Source organism: Natator depressus, chromosome 13 (assembly GCF_965152275.1).
Source record: "Natator depressus isolate rNatDep1 chromosome 13, rNatDep2.hap1, whole genome shotgun sequence".
NCBI classification, from domain to species: Eukaryota; Metazoa; Chordata; order Testudines; family Cheloniidae; genus Natator; species Natator depressus.
The window spans coordinates 35,583,254-35,605,864 of record NC_134246.1 but is presented as its reverse complement, the minus strand read 5'-3'; the positions used below and the strand labels follow the sequence as shown (position 1 = coordinate 35,605,864).

Here is a 22,611-nt window from a genome sequence, read left to right as displayed (position 1 = left end):
CTTTAGCCCTCTTTCTGGGCTCAGTCCTCAGCCCCTTCTGAGCTAGCTTTAAGTGTGTGCTGCGCTGTTATATAGTAGTGTCCCCTGGGCTTTCTCTCTGGAGACTCTTGGCCTTTAATGGTTCTTTTTGCCCCAGCTCTCCCTCCAGGTCACTCCTTCAAGTTCAGTCCCCTTCCTGGGGTAACAAAGTTCAACAAATGCTTGGCACTCTGCAGGGTCTTCTGCCCCATCCTAGAACCCTTTAAATCCAAGCCTGAAACTTGACCCCTCTTGGGACTTTGGCCACTTTGCCAGTAGCCAGCAAGGGGATCTGGGCCCTTCCATTACTCTGGGTCCCAACCCAGGATCCTACAAATAGAATCATAGAATCATAGAATATCAGGGTTGGAAGGGACCTCAGGAGGTCATCTAGTCCAACCCCCTGCTCAAAGCAGGACGAATCCCCAGCTAAATCATCCCAGCCAGGGCTTTGTCAAGCCGCACCTTAAAAACTTCTAAGGAAGGAGATTCCACCACCTCCCTAGGTAACGCATTCCAGTGTTTCACCACCCTCCTAGTGAAAAAGTTTTTCCTAATATCCAACCTAAATCTCCCCCACTGCAACTTGAGACCATTACTCCTTGTCCTGTCATCTGCTACCACTGAGAATAGTCTAGATCCATCCTCTTTGGAACCACCTTTCAAGTAGTTGAAAGCAGCTATCAAATCCCCCCTCATTCTTCTCTTCTGTAGACTAAACAATCCCAGTTCCCTCAGCCTCTCCTCATAAGTCATGTGTTCCAGTCCCCTAATCATTTTTGTTGCCCTCCGCTGGACTCTCTCCAATTTTTCCACATCCTTCTTGTAGCGTGGGGCCCAAAACTGGACACAGTACTCCAGATGAGGCTTCACCAATGTCGAATAGAGGGGAATGATCACATCCCTCGATCTGCTGGCAATGCCCCTACTTATACATCCCCAAATGCCATTGGCCTTCTTGGCAACAAGGGCACACTGTTGACTCATATCCAGCTTCTTGTCCACTGTAACCTCTAGGTCCTTTTCTGCAGAACTGCTGCCTAGCCATTCGGTCCCTAGTCTGTAGCGGTGCATTGGATTCTTCCGTCCTAAGTGCAGGGCTCTGCACTTGTCCTTGTTGAACCTCATCAAATTTCTTTTGGCCCAATCATCCAATTTTTCTAGGGCCCTCTGTAACCCATCCCTACCCTCCAGCGTATCTACCACTCCTCCCAGTTTAGTGTCGTCTGCAAACTTGCTGAGGGTGCAATCGACACCATCCTCCAGATCATTTATGAAGATATTGAACAAAAACGGCCCAGGGACCGACCCTTGGGGCACTCCACTTGATACCGGCTGCCAACTAGACATGGAGCCATTGATCACTACCCGTTGAGCCCGACGATCTACCCAACTTTCTATCCACCTTATAGTCCATTCATCCAGCCCATACTTCTTTAACTTGCTGGCAAGAATACTGTGGGAGACTGTGTCAAAAGCTTTGCTAAAGTCAAGGAACAACACGTCCACCGCTATCCCTTCATCCACAGAACCAGGCACATGCTGCTTCCTTTAACTCCATTGCTGCTGCTATTCCCTGGGCCACTTCCCACGTAATCCCTCCCTCTTCATCTGTACCTCAGGTTTCTCTGTCTGTTCCCTGCTTGAGCAGGGTCTCGTCCAAACCTCTTTGTCCAGAGAGTTTCTCAGCCTTAAAGTCCTTCCTCCCCCTTCTGGTCCCAGCCAGCACCAGATCTTCTCAGGCCCTGCAGCTCTTTTTAACTGAGCCTGCTACGCTCTGATTGGCTACTTCCCTGCAGTCTTTCTAGGCAAGCCCGCAGGACCTATCTTCACTGCTCCTTTTCTGGGGTGTTGCAGGACCACAAGGCCTCCAGCAGGGGAACTCAAAGAACCTGGTACATGCCATCAAAGGCAGGAAAACTTTTTATAAACACCATAATACAAGCTCAAATTGAATGCATACACCAAATTAAAAAAATAAAATAAAATAGAGGACCAAAAAAGTGCCACCATAGCTAAACAATAAAGTAAAAGAAGAAATCAGAGGCAAAAAGTCATCCTTTAAACATTGGGAGTTAAATCCTGCTGAGGAAAATAGAAAGGAGCGTGAACTCTGGCAAGTCAAGTGTAAAAGTTTAATTAGGCAGGCCAAAAAAGAATTTGAAGAGCAACTAGCAAAAGACTCAAAAACCAATAGCAAAAAAAAAAAAAAAATTAAGTACATCAGAAGCAGGAAGGCTGCCAAACCATCAATGGGGCCACTGGACAATCAAGGTGCTAAAGGAGCACTCAAGGATGATAAAGCCACTCAGAGAATCTAAATGAATTCTTTTCTTCGGTCTTCACTGCAGAGGATGTGAGGGAGATTTCCACTCCTGAGCCATTCTTTTTCTGTAACAGATCTGAGGAATTGTCCCAGATTGAGCTGTCAGCAGAGGAGGTTTTCGAACAAATTGTTAAATTAGACAGTAATAAGTCACCAGGACCAGATGGGATTCACCCAAGAGTTCTGAAGGAACTCAAATATGAAATTGCAGAACTACTAACTAGCTCACGAAAGCTTATGCTCAAATAAATTGGTTAGTCTCTAAGGTGCCACAAATCCTCCTTTTCTTTTTGCGAATACAGACTAACACAGATGCTACTCTGCAACTGTGATATGTAACCTATCACTTAAATCAGCTTCCATTCTGGATGCTAGAGGATAGCTAATGTGGCATCATTTATTTTAAAAAAAGGCTCCAGTGGCAATCCTGGCAATTAGAGGCCAGTAAGCCTAACTTCAATACGAGGTAATTTGGTCACCCTAGGAAAGGGACATAAAGGAGTTAAGCACCCTAATCTGATTGACTGTCAATGGGGGATTTGGGCACCAAACCCCTTCAATTATTTTGAAAAACTGACTTATGCAACAAATCTCCATGTTATTTTCCCTCGTCTGCAACATGTGTGCACTGAGACACAAGCTGGTTCAATGGCAGAACTGAGAATCAACCCCATTTTGACTCACTGTCAGCCATTCACCCTACCTATAGTTGGAATAGGTAGCTTCAAATGTTCATGACCATCACACGTCTACTGACACAGAGGTGTAGCCGACTACACACATGGCTCAGTCTTAAAAATGTTCAAGAGACCAAATAACCAATCAGAGCTAAATGTATTGTCTAAAGTCAAAGCAGTACAATACAAAAAGGAGACATACTTATACCCTCCTTCCCGGAAGCATATTCTCGCAGCATGTTCACCTTATACAGAAGGTGTGCTTCGAGAGATGCATTCCAGCTGGCAGCATTTATGGTACAATTATACAAATTACAAAGCTCTTTACTCAACACTAAAATCCATCCCACTAGTGTGTAACTGTTCCTAAACTTGCTGCTTTGTTCTGTGTTTGTCTAATCTCTCTTTCGGATACTAAATGCTAAACCAGTTAGGAGTAGAGATTCATCCCAACCTGGTCTAGGACAAAGTTGTTGGCTTTGACAGGCTTCCTATTTCCTAATGCCAAAGCTGGCTTCAGTTTTCCAAAGCGTTGTGGGATACTCGACGTGGGGGAGCAGAATTGTGGGAAGAGCATAATACATACAGTTAACATAACTTCCCAACACTTATAGTCAATGGCTCATAGATGCAATGTATGTTACATTAATACAGTGTGCATAATACCCATTGATGTGGTGTATGATATTCACAACTTATATGTATTGGCTAACACCTCTGTTGGGGCCTAATCCTACTGAAGTCAATGGAAAGACGCCAGTTCATTCAGTGATCATTGAATGGAGCCTGTGGCCTGGGATTTTCAAAGGAATCAAAGGGAGTTAGGGCCAGATTTGCAAAGGTATTTAGGCACCTAAAAATGCAGATGGGTGCCTATTGGGTTTACATAAGCACATAGGGAGGTCAGGTGTCTAACTCTATATGTGTCTATGTATACCATTGCTCTGTGTCCATCCTCCTGGGTATATGTGTGGTAGGAATGAACACTCAATTAATATTTGTGGCAGAAGTTGGACGTTGTGATTATCTTACAGCTCTGACCAGGCCTCTCTGTCCATCACTTGATGCTACCCATCAAATTCATAGCAGCAATGGGCCTGAATGAAGTTACCTGGACATCAAGGTCTAACACAGAAATCGCCAATTAACACCCTTAATTATCTTTGTGAGACTCAGGATCCAGAGCTGAATTTCACAACCTATGTCAGTCATTAGTTATTAGTGGATCTGTACCCATATGAAAATCACAGCATCCATGTATAACATCAATTGGCCTTTTTACTGGCAGGCTCAGAAAACAGGTTAAGGGAAGACAGTCATGGGCTGGGTGCTGTCATCTGAGTTCTCACCTAGAGAAATGACCTCCTTTGATCAGTTTTGAAGCACATTGCCAGACGGGACAATCCTGTGTGTGAGAGAGAGAGAGAAAGAGAGAGAGAGATTGTATTTTCACTGCTCTCTGTCCAATTATCTGTCAATTTATTCATCCACCTAATTATCCATCCTGTTATCTATATGTCCATCCAGATGTCTGTCCATTTTTCCTCCCCCTGTGCTTTATCCATCCAATTATCTATCGTTTCTAATTGCCCATCTACTCTTCTGTCAATCTGCCATGTCATCTGTTCATCTGTCTAATCATCTCTCTGTCCACTTGTCTAATAGTGTTTACATTCACCTGCTTCTATCTATCTATCTATCTATCTACTGCTAATTGGCCCATCCCTGTGGGAAATGGACTTCAGTGATCAGGGGCTGCTGACATTTTCTTATTGGTTTTTAAGTACCTGGCTGGGATGATTTAGTTGGGGTTGGTCCTGCTTTGAGCAGGGGATTGGACTCACTAGATGATCTCCTGATATCTCTTCCAACCTAATCTTCTATGATTCTATGACATTTCTCAGTCATGGACACTAAATTGAATTAAAAAATATATCATGATTATTGGTAACTAAAGGATATTCGTTCTGACTCTGTGCAGCTAATTTCACAGGCAAACCAGGTGGGAATTGGAGCTGACAAGGGGCTTGAAGTATGATTGTGACACTCTACTAAGGGCATCAGTGGCAAGGGGATAGACTGTAACAGGGGCTGTCCTGGTCTCTGGTAGCTGACCAGACAAGTGGCAATGAACAGTCTGTCCAAAGGGTGTAAAGTGCTTGTCCATAAGGGTGCAGCTGTTTCTATAGGTCTGATAGCAGATCTGCAGTGGCAGATCCCCAACGTGAAGGAACCCTGAGCAGTGTCATCTGAAACATGTTAATTTAATTGACTCTTGCTTAGGATAAAAATAATAATCAGTTAAAAAACCCTGCTTCACTATGTGCTCATTAAAATCATCCCCGTTAGCAACATAGCTATTAAAGAGAAATCTCTCCAACTAGCCAGCAGCTCTATAGGGATTTACAGGAAGACACACAGGTTGTTATAAATCCTCATGTCTTAATCAGCACTCTGAGAAATGTTTTGCTCAGCTGAGACCTGGGCACTGCCTGGAGATCTGACAAACTTCTCAAGGAATTAAGGGCCAGTGGCAGAAACAAAGTTACTTGTCATTTTAATGGGTCCTGTGGGAGGCCATTAGAATGGAAACACTTTTGGAAAATGCAAGTCGCGGCAGCAGTCCCATTGGGGCTGATTAGCAAGGAAAGTCAGAGGCATTGATTAATGTTAGACAAAGGAAAGGGAGGGTTTGTTCCTATGGCAAGGAGCCCCCTGATGTGTAAAGTGAAAGGGGTCAAGCCAGTTTGGCCAGCTCCTGTGAAAGGTGATCCCTTCATTCATAAATTCCACCAGAGTCTCACCTAGCTAGGGGATGTAGTGGGCAGGGGTGTGGATTGCAGTGAAACTGATATGTAAACAAACCGGAGATTCCTACTGCCTTAGCCGAAGCAGCAGGGCCCAGGTGCAGTGAGTGAAAGGCAATTCCAGGATTCTAGGTCTCAGTGACAGATCAGCCAACGTACCTGGATTGTGACAGGCTTTGCTGTCCTGCCCACACCCCTCAGCTCTGCCAGTGCCCCTCAGTCCTGATCCACAGTCCCCTGCTATCCCAGTCCTTGGTTCCCTTCACAGCTGTGCTGATGTATCTCAGTCCTGTTATGTAATACCCCTACTAGTCCTGGCCCCAAGCCACTTCCCAGCACTACCAAAACATCACAATCATGAGTTACAACCCCATCTTTCCTGGCTGACCTGCCCCAAACACAACGCTGACAAATAGTCAAATTTAGCCCTGCCCCCTCACTCCCTTCCCCACACAGAGCTCTCTCAATGCACCACAGCTGTGACTTGCAGCTCCGCCCGCGCCAGGATTGCAGTCCTGGGTGTGCATGCACACAGTCCTGTTGGCACGCTAGTCTACAGTGGTGGCCAAGGAGGGTACACCTGCACTGCATTTTAACAGCCATTCTCAGAGCCTGGGTCTGCAGACTTGGGCTCACAGGGCTCATGCTATGACACTAAAAACAGCTCTGCAGTCATTTCATGTCCAGCTGGAGCTCGGGCTCTGAAGCCTGGGGAGGGGATGGGCTTCAGATCCTGAGCCCAAATGTCTACGCAGATTTTTTCAGTGCCATAGCAGGAGTCCAATTCCTGAGATCCAGGCTCTAAGGCTCACTGCTGCAGGTTTCAACAGGGGACAGCAGCTAAAGGCCCCTGCACACATATACACTAAGCAGAGCCCATACACTCCAGCAGGGGGCAGCAGCAAAAGACACAGAACAAATACACACCCACATTCCTTCCATCGGGGGGCAGCAGTCACACATATAAGCGCTGAGTAGATCTCAATCTGCAGGTGCCGGCAGTGAAAAACACACACACACACACACACATAGCTTTTGGCATTTATGGTCAGGGTGCTCCAGGCTAAAAGAATGTTTTCAACACGTATTTTATCACATTTTCTCTAAGACCATGTAAGATGCTTAAAAACCCACACCCCTGACCAGCAAAGCTATGCTGACAAAACTCTCAGTGTCAGGGGCACCAGAATGGGCTGGGGGCAGGCAGCCATGGCTCTCCCACTTTTTGCCATGGGCTCCACCCCACCTCTTCCTCCCAAGTCGTCCCCTGCCCCCCGGACAGGCTGGCAGCTGGAGCCCAGTTGGGGAGCCCAAGCAGCTGTGGGGAGCTGCAGACCCCACCCCCTGAGTTCCCCACCCAGGGCAGGTGGAGGGTCTCAGCTCCATACAGCTGCCCACACATCTCTTACCATGGCTGGGCTGCAGCTTCTAGGCCCCACCCCCCAGCCAGAGCTGGGTCGGGGTAAGAACTGCCCAGGCAGCTGTGAGGAGCTGTGGACCCTCCACCTGCCCTGGCAAGGAGAGCCCGGGAGAAAGGGGACACAGGCTGAGGGCTGCTCTCAGGCTCCCCCCACCCTGGACAGGTGGCAGGTCCGCGGTTCCCCAGAGCTGCCCGGTCTGGGTTCCTAGTGCTGTCTTGGCCAGGGGGCGGGGCCTAATTGGGAAGAGGAGAGGTGGGGCCACAGAGGGGTTGGGGGCCCCTGGCTCCCCCACTTTTGGGAAGGCTCTGCCACCCCTGCTCAGTGTATGACATCTGTTGGCATAGGCTCAGTGGTGTAGACTTAGGGCCAGATTTGTAAAGGTATTTGGGCACCTAATGGGATTTTCAAAAGTACCTAAGCACCTAACACCCATTGAAATAAATGAGTTTGAGGGGCCCAGGAGCTTTGGAAATTCCCACTAGGCCCCTAAATGCCTTTAAAATCTGGCCTCTGTATGGACAGAGCACATAGCGCAGACCAGAGACCCTCGCCCAGCCATTGCAGCATGGAGATGAAGCCGATCTCATGTTTCAGGCACTGGGCGGGCACTCAGAAATCTCAGCTCAGTTCTTGGCTTTCTCCCAGAGTCTCTGAGGGACAATGAGCAGGCTGCTTAGGTTGATGATTTCAACCTAAAATAAATGGGAATTGTGTGTCCAAATCCCCTAGGCAGGCTAGAAAAGCTCAACCTTCGTTCTTGTGGGCCATATCCCCAGCCACAGCTAGTGTAAATCAGCCTTTGTTCCACTGGATTCAGTGGGGCCAGATCCCCAACTGGTGTAAACTGAGTTTAGCTACATTGGAGTGAATGGAGCCCGATCTCCAGCTGTTGTAAATCAGCCTTCACTCCATTGGAGTCCACACGGTCACATCCCCAGCTGATATCAACCAGACCTAGCTCCATTGTAGTAAATGGTCCTGTCACAGGGTCCGTACAGGCTTCTACCTACTCGTGCCTGTGCCCTGTGTTGGCTGGCCAAAAAAAAAGTCCCAATGCCTTCTTTGGTGCTTCACCCTTGTGTCTTTATTTACAGTGCAAACATGTAGTCCCTTTTATTCCCCCAACAGCTAAACCCATTCAGACCCTTCCCAGGGTCTCCTGGCCCATGAGGCTCCTTGCCTTTGGTGAGGAGACAGAGCTGTAAGCCTCCTTTCCCTCCCAGGCTAGCCTCCTGACTGAGCTTTCTCCAGGGCTTTTATAGCTCGTCCCTTCCTCAGCCCAGCTGCCTCTACTTAGCTCAAATCATTGCTGTGAGCCAGCCCTCGTTAGGGCCTGCTGCTGGGCTCTCTGCTGGCTGCCTGGGCCCCTGCACCTGGCTTCCCTATCAGAAAGCAGGGCTTAGCCAGCATTTTGGCAGGGCATTCAAGGGCTTTTACCCCTGCCCTGCCACAGGTCCAGATACCCAACTGGTGTAAATCAGCCACCGCTCCATTGGAGTCAATGAGACAAGATTCGTGTCAATTGACCATCACACCATTGAAGTCAAAGGGCAAGATTCCCAGCTGGTGTAAAGGAGCCGTAGATCCATCCAAGTCTATGGGCCCCAGGGAATAGCTGTGTGACTGCACAAGTCACTTAATCTGCCTGGTGCCTCAGTTTCCCCATCTGTGAAATAGGGATAATGGCTCCCCCCTTCCTCCCAGGGGTTTTGTGACAGTAAATTGTTAAAGTCTCTCAGGCCCTAAGATACCACAGCACCTAGGAAGGTGGCTTTGTAGCATCTGAGGAATCAGCCATCTGTGCATCAGCTCCCCTCCCTTTGGAATGAAGATAAAGCTCTTTCCCTACCTTACTGGGTGTGGAGAGTTCAGACACTGCTGTGCTCTGAAGCCTTTAGTTACCTGGACAGACATTGCAATCCCAAACAATGGGCCCCAAACATGACCCCCTGGAGAGCAAAGCCAAGCTCCCATTGGCCTCAGGGTTATCAGGATTGTGGCCTGTGGGCCGTGCTTGCTGATGGATTAAGAATAAAAAGGCAAATATCTGAGGTGGCCTGGGACACTGTGATCCAGTCTAAGTTCAGAGTGCCCCAATGAGGCTGGTGTTCTGGAATTATCACTGGCAAACACAGTGTCATAATGTAAGAGTGAAGAAAAAAAGATGGAGCATGCAGATGATATCAAAGAAATTGTATTTTCTTTATGAGATCACGAGAGAGCAGCAAAGGATAAGGAATAAGACAGAAGAGGCACTGGATAGAAGGAGATAATAATTCATAGATTTATAGATTTTTACGCCCAGAAATGACCACAGGGATCATCTAGCCTGACTTAGATAACACAGTACAGAGAACTTCTCTGAATTAATTTCTGCTTCGAGTCCAATAGGTGCAGATCAATTAGAGAAACAAATTCAGACAGGGGCAGCTACTGTGTGAAATGAGAATGATGAATATGAATAAATACACTGAGGGATAGCTCAGTGGTTTGAGCATTGGCCTGCTAAACACAGGATTGTGAGTTCAATGCTTGAGGGGGCCATTTGGGGCAAAAATTGGGGATTGGTCCTGCTTTGAGCAGGGGTTGGACTAGATGCCTCCTGAGGTCCCTTCCACCCCTGATAGTCTATGAATGTGTTATTATATTAGTAGTATAGCACCTAAAACCCCAACCTGAGATCAGGTTTCTTTTGTACTGTCCACAGTACAGAAGCATAGTCAGAGACAGCCCCTGCACCAAAGTGCTTGCGATCTCAATACAGAAGACAGACAAAGGGTAGGAGGGAAAATTGAGGCATGGAGTGAGGAGGTGACTTGCCCAGCTTCACACAGAAGGTCAGTGGTGGAGCCAGGACAGAACCCAGGGCTTCCTGTTTACATTTTAGGAGAAGGGAAAAGTTGAGAGCTTGATGGTACCCTGGAATGAAAATTAACCAGCATGTTTACATCATCCATCATTGTTATTCATTATTACAGCAACTAGAGGTCCAAATCAAGCTCAAGGCCCCATTGAGCTCTGCACTGTAGGAACACACAGTGAGAAACAGTCCATGCCCCAAAGACAAGAAAGACAAAGTGTGGGAGGGGAAAGAAAGCCACAGAGGAATCAACAATGCTCCCATGAGTATGACAGTCATTGAAACATAGGAGGTGTCATAAATATAAAGGGAAGGGTAAACCCCTTTAAAATCCCTCCTGGCCAGAGGAAAAATCCTCTCACCTCTAAAGGGTTAAGAAGCTAAAGGTAACCTCGCTGGCACCTGACCAAAATGACCAGTGAGGAGACAAGATACTTTCAAAAGCTGGGAGGAGGGAGAAAAACAAAGGGTCTGTGTCTGTCTGTAGGATGCTTTTGCTGGGGACAGAACAGGAATGGAGTCTTAGAACTTAGTAAGTAATCTAGCTAGGTATGTGTTAGATTATGATTTCTTTAAATGGCTGAGAAAATAGCTGTGCTGAATAGAATGAATATTCCTGTCTGTGTGTCTTTTTGTAACTTAAGGTTTTGCCTAGAGGGATTCTCTATGTTTTGAATCTAATTATCCTGTAAGGTATTTACCATCCTGATTTTACAGAGATGATTCTTTTTTACTTCTATTAAAAGTCTTCTGGTAAGGAAACTGAATGCTTTTTTCATTGTTCTAAGATCCAAGGGTTTGGGTCTGTGGTCACCTATGCAAATTGGTGAGGATTTTTACCAAACCTTCCCCAGGAAGTGGGGTGCAAGGGTTGGGAGGATTTTGGGGGGAAAGACGTGTCCAAACTACGTTTCCCAGTAAACCCAGTTAGAGTTTGGTGGTGGCAGTGGATATTCCAAGGACAAAGGATAAAATTAGTTTGTATCTTGGGGAAGTTTTAACCTAAGCTGGTAAAAGTAAGCTTAGGACGTTTTCATGCAGGTCCCCACATCTGTACCCTAGAGTTCAGAGTGGGGAAGGAACCTTGACAGGAGGAGTGATGGGAAGTCATATATTCCTAGATTTCAAGATCAGAATGGACCATTCAATCATCCAGACCTCTGGTATATCACAGGCCATTTGACTTCTCCCAGGTGCCCATCTACTGAGCCTTTAGTTAGATTAAAACTTTACAGTTCTCAGGGGTACCCAGGGCAGTGAGGCAACTCACTACCACTTGCCCTGAGCGTGTTTGTGCCAGCCATGGGTCAACTCCCCAATGCCACTGGCCACGGGCAACACAAGCCACTCCCCTCTTAGCCTGCACAGCTCTGCTGTCCCTCGGCAGGTCAGTGATAGACATGCTCCCCCTGGAGTGTCCAGCCCCGGTGCACTTGGTGCTAGCAGTATTCATAGGTTCATTGCTCCCAAATGAACAATATTCCACAGCTTCCTAGTTAAACCTTAGATCAACCAGGCCGATGAACATGCAGCACTGAGATATATTGATAGTGACAACAAGTAAAAGTTTATTTAAAGATGCATAGAGATATAAGTGATAGCCAGTAGAAATATTGAAAACAAATGAGAACGAGGAGTACTTGTGGCACCTTAGAGACTAACAAATTTATGTGGGCATAAGCTTTTGTGGGCTAGAACTCACTTCATCAGATGCATAGAGTGGATCAGATGTATCTGATGAAGTGGGTTCTAGCCCACGAAAGCTTATGCCCAAATAAATTTGTTAGTTTCTAAGGTGCCACAAGTACTCCTTTTCTTTTTGCGGATACAGACTAACATGGCTACTACTCTGAAACCTGAACACAAATGGTTACATATAAAATAAAATCATAATATGCATTCTAGACTTACTTAATAAGATGCGCTCATCTGCAATAAAGTATTGCTCACCAGCACTTTTCAATCAAGCAGGCTGTGAGTCCTTTTTCATGAGAGAAAACATGCTGTCTGCCTCCCCCCTAGATGATGGATACTGTGTGTCTCCTTGCATTCTCCTCATATACCACCCTAATTCTTTGATTCTAGTAATAAACAGGACACCCTCCCGCTCTGTGTCTCTTCCTGCAGATTTTGCAATCTCTTGTTGATTTTGTGGTCTTTATTATCTGGGGGCTGTGTATGGAAATCGACTTGTATTGTGAGGCATAAAGTACACAGTGACCAAAAGTAAATCCCAGGTATTTACTGCCCCTTCCTGAACAGAACCTGTTCAAGGTATGTCACTTCCTGATGGTCTGCATTTAACATTAAGGCTTTAAGAACATAATTTCAGGTATAGAAATAATACATACATTCATTTCACAATGATTATGATGACCAGTGGGCTACTAGCTCTCAGTAGAGACCTTACATGCCTCCCTTTGTGGAATTCTTGTGCAAATACTGACCCACGATATCCCTGTAAAATTCTATGTCCCCTGGTGCCCTTTGCCCATTGGCACAAAGGGGTTCCTAGGCTACAAAGACTAAACTGTGCAGCACAGGTAGAGAACAGCAGAGACCAAGTTGCCCTCAATGCCCAAGGTCTCTGCAATTGGAGGGAATGGATTAGGCAAGACATGCCCACATGACCCCAGCCGGCGATTTACACCTGATGCTGCAAAGCTAGGACAAAACATCCAACGTCCCTGCCTGTTTGACCTGGGGGAAAACTCCTTCCCCACCTTAGATCTGGGGGTACATTTGACCCTGAGAAAGTGAGCAAAACATGGCATCTAGAAAGAGGCTTCTCTATCTATGGAGGTTGTGGAAGCTCATTCACTGAAGGTTTTCAGAAAGAGGCTGGATAGCCACCTGTCTTGGATGATTTAGACACAACAAATCCTGATTTTGGCAGGGGGTTAGCTTAGACGAACCTTGTGATCCCTTCTAACCCTATGGTTCTATGGTTCTCTGCACATCCTCGGAGCACTGGTCCACCCTGTCTCCAGTTGTAGCCAATCTCTGATTCTTCAGAGTAAGGCAAACAAACAAACAAAATCCCAGAACACCTCTGAACTACTATGCACTGGGGGGAGAGGGGAATTCCTTCCTGATCCCTGCAGGCCACTGGCTGAGGCCCTGAAGCCTGTGATTGAATTATAGTCATTTTCTTAATACACAGCTGCAAGTGTTATGTATGCATTGAGGGCAATTCCGAGCTTCCTGTTCAGTCCATGGCTCGTGAAGGAAGAGGATGAACGGGGGACTCAGAATCACAGATTCCAATGCCAGACGGGACCATAACAGTCTGAACCCCGCATGAACTGGCCATAGACTTTCCCTCAGAAGCTGAATTGAAAAAAAAATCTTCCAAAAAGATATCTAAATGAGGCTCAACCATCTCCCCTGATAAGCTGTCCCAATGTTTAATCACCTTCACAGAGAAGAAATTGCATCTTATTTCAAGGTTGAATTTGTCCAGCTTTCACTTCCAGCCCTTGGATCCTGTTATGACTTGTCAGCCAGGTTGAAAAGCCCCCACTATCTGGTATCTTATCACTGTGTAAATTCCTAGACAGTGTGATCAATTCACCTCTGTCAAGGTTCCTCCCCCACTCTGAACTCTAGGGTACAGATGTGGGGACCTGCATGAAAACCTCCTAAGCTTACTTTTACCAGCTTAGGTTAAAACTTCCCCAAGGTACAAATTAATTTTATCCTTTGTCCTTGGAATATCCACTGCCACCACCAAACTCTAACTGGGTTTACTGGGAAACGTAGTTTGGACACGTCTTTCCCCCCAAAATCCTCCCAACCCTTGCACCCCACTTCCTGGGGAAGGTTTGGTAAAAATCCTCACCAATTTGCATAGGTGACCACAGACCCAAACCCTTGGATCTGAGAACAATGAAAAAGCATTCAGTTTTCTTACAAGAAGGCTTTTAATAGAAATAGGAGTAAATAGAAGTAAAGGAATCACCTCTGTAAAATCAGGATGGTAGATACCTTACAGGGTAATTAGATTCAAAACATAGAGAATCCCTCTAGGCAAAACCTTAAGTTACAAAAAAGACACACAGACAGAAATAGTCATTCTATTCAGCACAGTTCCTTTCTCAGCCATTTAAAGAAATCATAATCTAACACATACCTAGCTAGATTACTTACTAAAAGTTCTAAGACTCCATTCCTGTTCTATCCCCAGCAAAAGGAGCATACTGACAGACACAGACCCTTTGTTTCTCTCCCTTCTCCCAGCTTTTGAAAGTATCTTGTCTCCTCATTGGTCATTTTGGTCAGGTGCCAGCGAGGTTACCTTTAGCTTCTTAACCCTTTAGAGGTGAGAGGATTTTTCCTCTGGTCAGGAGGGATTTTAAAGGGGTTTACCCTTCCCTTTATATTTATGACACGCCCCCCAAATCTCAGCTAGGGTGAAACTGGCTGGGATTTCTTCCTGGAGCTCTAGGAAAAACAAAGTTAATAAGACACATGCATCTCTAAATATCCTACCAAGTACATAAAGACTAACAATATTTTCCACATCTCAAGGACGATTTTAACCAGTTGATTCTGGGAAACTTTCATGGGAGAGTGCATCAGCCACTGTGTTAGAAGCTCCTGAGATGTGTTGGATGTCGAAATCAAAATCTTGGAGAGCTAAACTCCACCGAAGAAGTTTTTTGTTATTTTCTTTGACGGTGTGAAGCCACTTCAGTGCAGCATGGTCGGTTTGCAGGTGGAAACGCCATCCCCAAACATATGGGCGTAGCTTTTCCAGGGCATAGACAATGGCATAACATTCTTTTTCACTGACTGACCAGTTGCTTTCCCTCTCAGACAGTTTTTTGCTGAGAAACACTACAGGGTGGAATTTTTGATCAGGTCCTTTCTGCATTAAAACTGCTCCCACACCACGCTCGGATGCATCTGTGGTTACTAGGAACGGTTTGTCAAAGTCTGGGGCCCTTTGTACAAGGTCAGACATGAGTGTCGCTTTAAGCTTGTTAAAGGCCTTCTGACACTTTTTGGTCCACTGAACGGCATTTGGCTGTTTCTTTTTGGTTAGGTCTGTCAGTGTGGCGGCAATTTGGCTGTATTTCGGTACAAATTGTCTGTAATAACCGGCCAAGCCTAAGAAGGATTGAACCTGTTTCTTTGACTTTGGGACAGGCCACTTTTGGATAGCATCCACTTTGGCCTGTAGGGGGCTGATAGTTCCTTGACCCACCTGGTGTCCAAGGTAAGTGACTCTGTTTAGGTCTATTTGACACTTCTTAGCCTTAACAGTTAGTCCTGCCTCCCTTATGCGCTCAAGGACTTTTTGTAGATGTTCCAGGTGGTCTGCCCAGGAATCTGAAAATATGGCCACATCGTCAAGGTAGGTGACTGCATATTCTCCTAATCCCGCTAGGAGACCATCTACAAGTCTTTGGAAGGTGGCGGGTGCATTTCGCAGCCCGAAAGGGAGGACATTAAAGTCATACAGCCCGAGATGTGTGGTGAAGGCTGACCTTTCCTTGGCAGATTCATCTAGCGGTACCTGCCAGAACCGCTTGGTTAAGTCCAAGGTAGAGATGAACTGGGCCCGTCCCAGTTTCTCTAATAGTTCATCTGTGCGTGGCATTGGATAGTTGTCTGAGCGAGTTACAGCATTTAGCTTACGGTAGTCCACGCAAAAACGTATTTCCCCATCTGGTTTGGGAACTAGAACCACTGGAGATGCCCATGCACTTCCAGAGGGGCGGATTACACCCATCTGTAACATATCCTGGATCTCCCGGTCTATAGCAGTTTTAGCTTGAGGAGACACCTGGTAAGGTTGGACTTTAATTGGGTGAGCATTACCTGTGTCAATGGAGTGGTATGCCCGTTCAGTCAGTCCTGGGGTGGCTGAGAACGTTGGCGCGTAGCTAGTGCACAGCTCCGGGATCTGCTGTCACTGCATACGCCCAAGGGTCATGGAGAGGTTCACCTCTTCCACACCACCAGCACTTTTTCCTTCGTAGTAGACACCTTCAGGCCACTCAGCGTCCTCTCCTCCCTGTGCTGTAAACTGACAAACCTTGAATTCTCTGGAATAAAAGGGCTTTAGAGAATTAATATGGTACACCTTAGGCTTTCGGTTGGAGGTGGGGAATGCTATGAGATAATTAACAGCTCCCAGGTGCTCCTGGACCGTGAATGGCCCTTCCCACGATGCTTCCATTTTATGGGCCTGGAGCGCCTTTAAGACCATGACCTGGTCCCCTACTTTGAAGGAACGCTCTCTGACCTGTTTATCATACCAGGTTTTTTGCTCTTTTTGAGCATCCTGTAAGTTTTCTTTAGCAAGGGCTAAAGAGGTTCGGAGGGTGTTTTGTAGGTTGGTTACAAAGTCCAGAAGGTTAGTTCCTGGAGAAGGTGTAAATCCCTCCCATTGCTGCTTCACCAACTGTAATGGCCCCTTAACCTCATGGCCATATACAAGTTCAAATGGGGAAAACCCTAAACTGGGGTGTGGTACAGCTCTGTAGGCAAAGAGCAACTGCTGCAACACTAGGTCCCAATCATTGGAGTGCTCATTTACAAATTTACGTATCATGGCCCCCAAAGTTCCATTAAACTTCTCCACCATGCCATTTGTTTGATGGTGGTAAGGAGTGGCAACCAAGTGATTTACCCCATGAGCTTCCCAAAGGCTTTCCATAGTTCCTGCGAGAAAATAAGTCCCTGCATCTGTGAGGATGTCGGAGGGCCAACCTACCCTGGCAAAAACGTCTGCTAGTGCCTGGCACACACTTTTAGCCCTGGTGTTGCTTAGAGCTCCTGCTTCCGGCCATCGGGTGGCAAAATCCATGAAAGTCAGGATGTACTGCTTTCTTCTGGGTGTCTTTTTCGGAAAAAGACCCAGAATATCCACAGCTACTCGCTGAAATGGAACTTCAGTGATGGGGAGTGGCTGGAGAGGGGCTTTGACCTGGTCTAGGGGTTTTCCCACTCTTTGGCATACTTCACAAGACCGGACATAGGTAGAAGCATCCTTGCCCATTCCCTCCCAGTGGAATGACCCCCCCAAACGGTCTTTGGTCCTGTTCACCCCAGCATGGCCACTAGGATGATCGTGGGCTAAGCTCAAGAGCTTGGCCCGGTATTTAGTTGGAAGTACCAAGTGTATCTGAGGATGCCAGTCTTCCTGGTGTCCACCAGAAAGAGTTTCCTTGTATAAAAGTCCTCTTTCTACAACAAACCTGGATCGCTTAGAAGAGCTGAGAGGTGGTGAGTTGCTCCGTGCCACCATCCATGCTCTCTGGAGGCTTTCATCTGCTTCCTGTTCAATCTGGAACTGTTCCCTTGATGCTGGAGACATCAGTTCCTCATTGGATTGTGGACCTATGCTTGGTCCCTCTGGAAGCAATGTAGGGGACGGGGCTGTTTCCGTTGACTGTGAACCGCTTTCCGCTGGTGCACTATGTTGGGATTCAGGCTCCGGCTGAGCCTCTTGTGTAGGGTTATGGGCTGCTGCCGGTTCAGGTTTGGTGGGGCCCTCTGGTGTTGAGGTTGCAAGTACTGGATTCAGTGCTGTCAAATGGTCTGGTGCTGGTTGCTCCGCTGGTTCCGGTTCTGGGACTGGATCCACTACTGCTGTTGCAGACATTGGCCTGGGGTCCAGGTCCATCATCTCTGACTGAGTCCTGATAGAAGTTTCCGGAACAGAGCTAGGCCTCATGGCTTGTTTAGCCTGGCTACGGGTGACCATTCCCACCCTCTTGGCCCGCTTCACATGATTGGCCAAGTCTTCCCCCAACAGCATGGGGATGGGATAATCATCATAGACTGCAAAAGTCCACGTTCCTGACCAGCCCTGGTACTGGACAGGCAACTTGGCTGTAGGCAAATTGAAAGAGTTGGACTTGAAGGGTTGAATCATCACTTGGATCTCTGGGTTGATTCAACTGGGGTCCACTAAGGAAGCATGGATAGCTGACACTTGTGCTCCGGTGTCCCTCCACGCGGTGACCTTCTTCCCGCCCACACTCACAGTTTCCCTCCATTCCAAGGGTATCTGGGAGGTATCTGGGCCTGCGGACCTCTGGTGTGATTCCGGTGCAATGAACTGTAATCTATTGGGGTTCTTGGGGCAGTTGGCCTTTACATGCCCCAGCTCTTTACATTGAAAACATCGTCCAGCTTACTGGTCACTGGGGCGAGGTGGGTTGCTGGAGAATGGGGTGATGGGACGATAAGGGGTCTGGAGGGTTCTTTGGGAGGTAGGTGGGGCTTTGGGCGGCCCCCGGTAATAGGGTGTTGTCTGGGGTTGTCCCTTCTGGTCTCAGCTCCAACTGCGACCAGTTTTCTTCTTCTCTGCCACCTCCACCCATCTGGCTCCAATCTCTCCTGCCTCGATTACAGTTTTGGGCTTCCCATCTAGGATGTATCTTTCTATTTCCTCAGGAACACCCTCTAAGAATTGTTCCATTTGCATTAGGAAGGGCAAATTTACTGGAGATTCAACACTTGCTCCTGATATCCAGGCATCCCAATGTTTCACAATGTGGTAGGCATGTCGGGTAAATGACACATCTGGTTTGCACCTTAGGGCTCTGAACCTCCGACGAGACTGCTCGCGTGTTATCCCCATTCTGATTCTCGCCTTGGATTTAAACAGTTCATACTTGTTCATGTGTTCTTTAGGCATTTCAGCTGCCACCTCAGCTAAGGGTCCACTGAGCTGCGGCCTCAGCTCTACCACGTATTGGTCAGTAGAGATGTTGTACCCAAGGCAGGCCCTTTCGAAGTTTTCTAAGAAGGCCTCAGTATCATCGCCTGCCTTGTAGGTGGGGAACTTTCTGGGATGGGAGTGGTACCTGGAGAAGGATTGCTAGGGTTTGTTGGTATATTCTGCTGAGCCTTTATCTTCTCCATCTCCAGTGCATGCTTCCTCTCTTTTTCCCTCTCCTCCTTCTTCAGCCGCATGAGTTCTATCTGTCTTTCATGTTCCTTTTGTTTTTCCTCAGCCTGAAATCTGGCTAATTCCAGCTTTTGTCGAGACGTGGATTTTGTCATCCTAACCTCTCTGTTTTTAACTAACTTTACACCCGAGGTTTAGAAATAAACAAACAAAACTTGGCTGTAAAATTTTGCTGTGCTGGAATAGAATACCTATTCTCTGATAGTGATTGTCAGCCTACAGAAAAAGACAATTCCCTTGTCTCTGCTCTGGCCCCAAATCAAAGTAAAAAACCTCCAACTACTTGGAAACCTGCTTACCAGCAGCCCAAAGGAAAAAAAAATTCCTTTTCAAACTTGTGCTCCTTGTAAAAAAATCAAAATCCTAAAAAAAAAAAAAGCCCCTTCCACTTTTGTCTCCAGGCAAATGGGTAGAACACCCCCCCATTTACTTTTAGAAAAAAAAAAAAACTTCTGGTTTACCAAGACTGTGAATTTCCCTGCAGGAGGTTAAGTACCCTGCCTCCAGGCAAAGAAAACCTGCAATTCACAAAGATAATCCCCTTTTGTCTCCGCTCTGGCCCCAAAGCAGAGAAAAAACAAGCTGCCTTCCAGCAGCTCCAAAGGAAAAAAAAATTTCCTTTTTAAAATCTGTATTTCTAGTTCAAAAAATCTCAAATTGATCTCAAAATGATTTCAGGTTAATCCCACCGCTGCGCCATCATGTCAAGATTCCTCCCCCACTCTGAACTCTAGGGTACAGATGTGGGGACCTGCATGAAAACCTCCTAAGCTTACTTTTACCAGCTTAGGTTAAAACTTCCCCAAGGTACAAACTATTTTACCTTTTGCCCTTGGACTTCCACTGCCACCACCAAACTTTATCTGGGTTCCTGAGAAAATGTTGTTTGGAAACGTCTTTCCCCCCAAAATCCTCTCAACTCTTGCACCCCACTTCCTGGGGAAGGTTTGGTAAAAATCCTCACCAATTTGCATAGGTGACCACAGACCTAAACCCTTGGATCTTAGAACAATGAAAAAGCATTCAGTTTTCTTACAAGAAGACTTTTAATAAAAATAGAAGTAAATAGAAGTAAAGGAATCACCTCTGTAAAATCAGGATGGTAGATACCTTACAGGGTAATTAGATTCAAAACATAGAGAATCCCTCTAGGCAAAACCTTAAGTTACAAAAAAGACACACAGACAGAAATAGTCATTCTATTCAGCACAGTTCCTTTCTCAGCCATTTAAAGAAATCATAATCTAACACATACCTAGCTAGATTACTTACTAAAAGTTCTAAGACTCCATTCCTGTTCTATCCCCAGCAAAAGCGGCATACCGAGAGACACAGACCCTTTGTTTCTCTCCCTCCTCCCAGCTTTTGAAAGTATCTTGTCTCCTCATTGGTCATTTTGGTCAGGTGCCAGCGAGGTTACCTTTAGCTTCTTAACCCTTTACAGGTGAGAGGATTTTTCCTCTGGTCAGGAGGGATTTTAAAGGGGTTTACCCTTCCCTTTATATTTATGACAACCTCTCAACCTTCTCTTTGATAAGCTGGGTAAATTGAGCTCCATTACACTCTCATCATAAGACTTATTCTCCAGCCCCTACATCCATTTTCTGGCCCTCTTTTGAACTTTCTCCGATATTTCCAGATCCTTTCTGAAGTGTGGACGCCAGAACTGGATGCAATATTTCAGCCATGATCTCAGAAATGCTGTGTACAGAGGCAAGATCACTTCCCCACATTTTTACACATCCGAGGATCAGATTAGCCCTTTTTGCCCCCACATCACACTGAAAGCTCATGTTGAGACAATTACCTGTGATGATCTCTATATCCTTCTCTGAGTCACTGCTTTCCATGAGAGCCTCTCCCAACCTGCATTCTTTGTTCCCCGATGTATTACAGGGATATCCAGCAAATCATCAACAATGGAATATAAATTGTATTCTATTTGAAAAGTAAATACAATAGCAAGAACTTTCAAGTACAAATCACACTTATCAGTATAGTGCATAAATACTATACTTATAAGTAGGATAGATAGATAGATAGATAGATAGATAGATAGATAGATAGATAGATAGATAGATAGATGATAATATTATTGTCTTTGAAATAGCCCAAGTCTCCTTTCACTTTTCTTTTAGCCTCTTTGACCTCATTGTTTTTCAGAGAGTATATGATAGGGTTGAGCGCTGGAGTTATAACCGAATATAGGACAGTGATCACTTTGTCTCTGTTCAGAGAGTAGGCTGAGGAGGGGTGTATATAGGTGTACATGGCTGTGGAGTAGTACAAGCTGACCACTATGAGGTGGGAGGAGCAGGTGGAGAAGGCTTTCTTCTTGCCTTCTGTGGAGCGAATCTTCAAGATAGTTCTCAGGTTGAAGTAATAGGACATTAAAGTTATCGCACAGCTCCCCATCCCAAAGACTGCATCAGCCAGAAAAGCCAGGGTTTCACTGAGGCTGGTGTCTGAGCAGGAGAGTTTTAGAAATGGTAGCAATTCACAAAAGAAATGGTTGATGACGTTTGCGTCGCAGAAAGAAAGCTGGAGCACAAATCCAGCGTGGACTGCAGAATTGGCCACCCCGACTATCCATATGCCAGCAATTAACCCAACACAAACCTCCTTCCTCATGATGATGGTGTAATGCAAAGGGTGGCAGATAGCAATATAGAGGTCAAAAGCCATGGCAGCAAGGACCAGAACTTCACTTACCAGAGTCCAAGTGAAGAGACAGATCTGTGCAATGCAACCTAAGAAGGCAATGGTCTTCCTGTGCTCCAGAAGGTTCTACAGCATTTTGGGGATGGACACTGAGATGGATAAGGTTTATCAAGGACAAGTTGATGAACAAGAGTACATAGGGGTATGAAGCCTGCTTCTAGTAGTAATAGTGAGGACGATGATGAGGTTTCCCACGGGGGCGGCCATGTAGATGAAGGTGAATACCACAAAGAGGAACATCTGGTATTCAAGGAAACTGGACAGACCCACCAAGATGAACTCTGTGACAGAGGATTGGTTCTTCATTTCCGAATCTCTGCTACTCCTCACCTGTTAGGGTGACCAGACAGCAAGTGTGAAAAATCGGGACGGGGGCGGGGGTAATAGGAGCCTATATAAGAAAAAGACCCAAAAATCAGGACTGTCCCTATAAAATTGGGACATCTGGTCACCCTATCTGTCTATATAAATCATCTCACTGGTCCAGACCCTCAGCTGATGTAAATAAGTGTAGCTTTAAGGAAACCCAGAAGCCAAAGGAAAGACACTGATTTGCACCAGCTGTGGATTTGGTCCATTCATTCCAATAAAGCAATGTCAGTTTACACCAGCTGGGGGCCTGGCTAATTGATTTCAATACAGCTACACCAATTCCTACCAGCTGGCCAGCTGGCCCAGTGACTTAGAAGAACCTAGTACATATAAGAAGTAACTGCAGTGAAATTAATGGAGTTTCACCGAAATCAACATAGGGAGATAAGAACAAGGCACATTACACCACAAATTTTAAAAGTATCCATAACACAATGAAGGGACTAGAGCTGGTTTCAAGTAGCACTTTGTGGAAGAGAT

General features: G+C 46.2%; 1 pseudogene; it reads right to left on the bottom strand.

Annotated features, from left to right (window-relative positions):
- Positions 1-2,800: 2,800 nt before the first annotated feature.
- LOC141997766 (olfactory receptor 13G1-like) lies at positions 2,801-22,065 on the bottom strand (annotated as a pseudogene).
- Between the last annotated feature and the right edge of the window lie 546 nt (positions 22,066-22,611).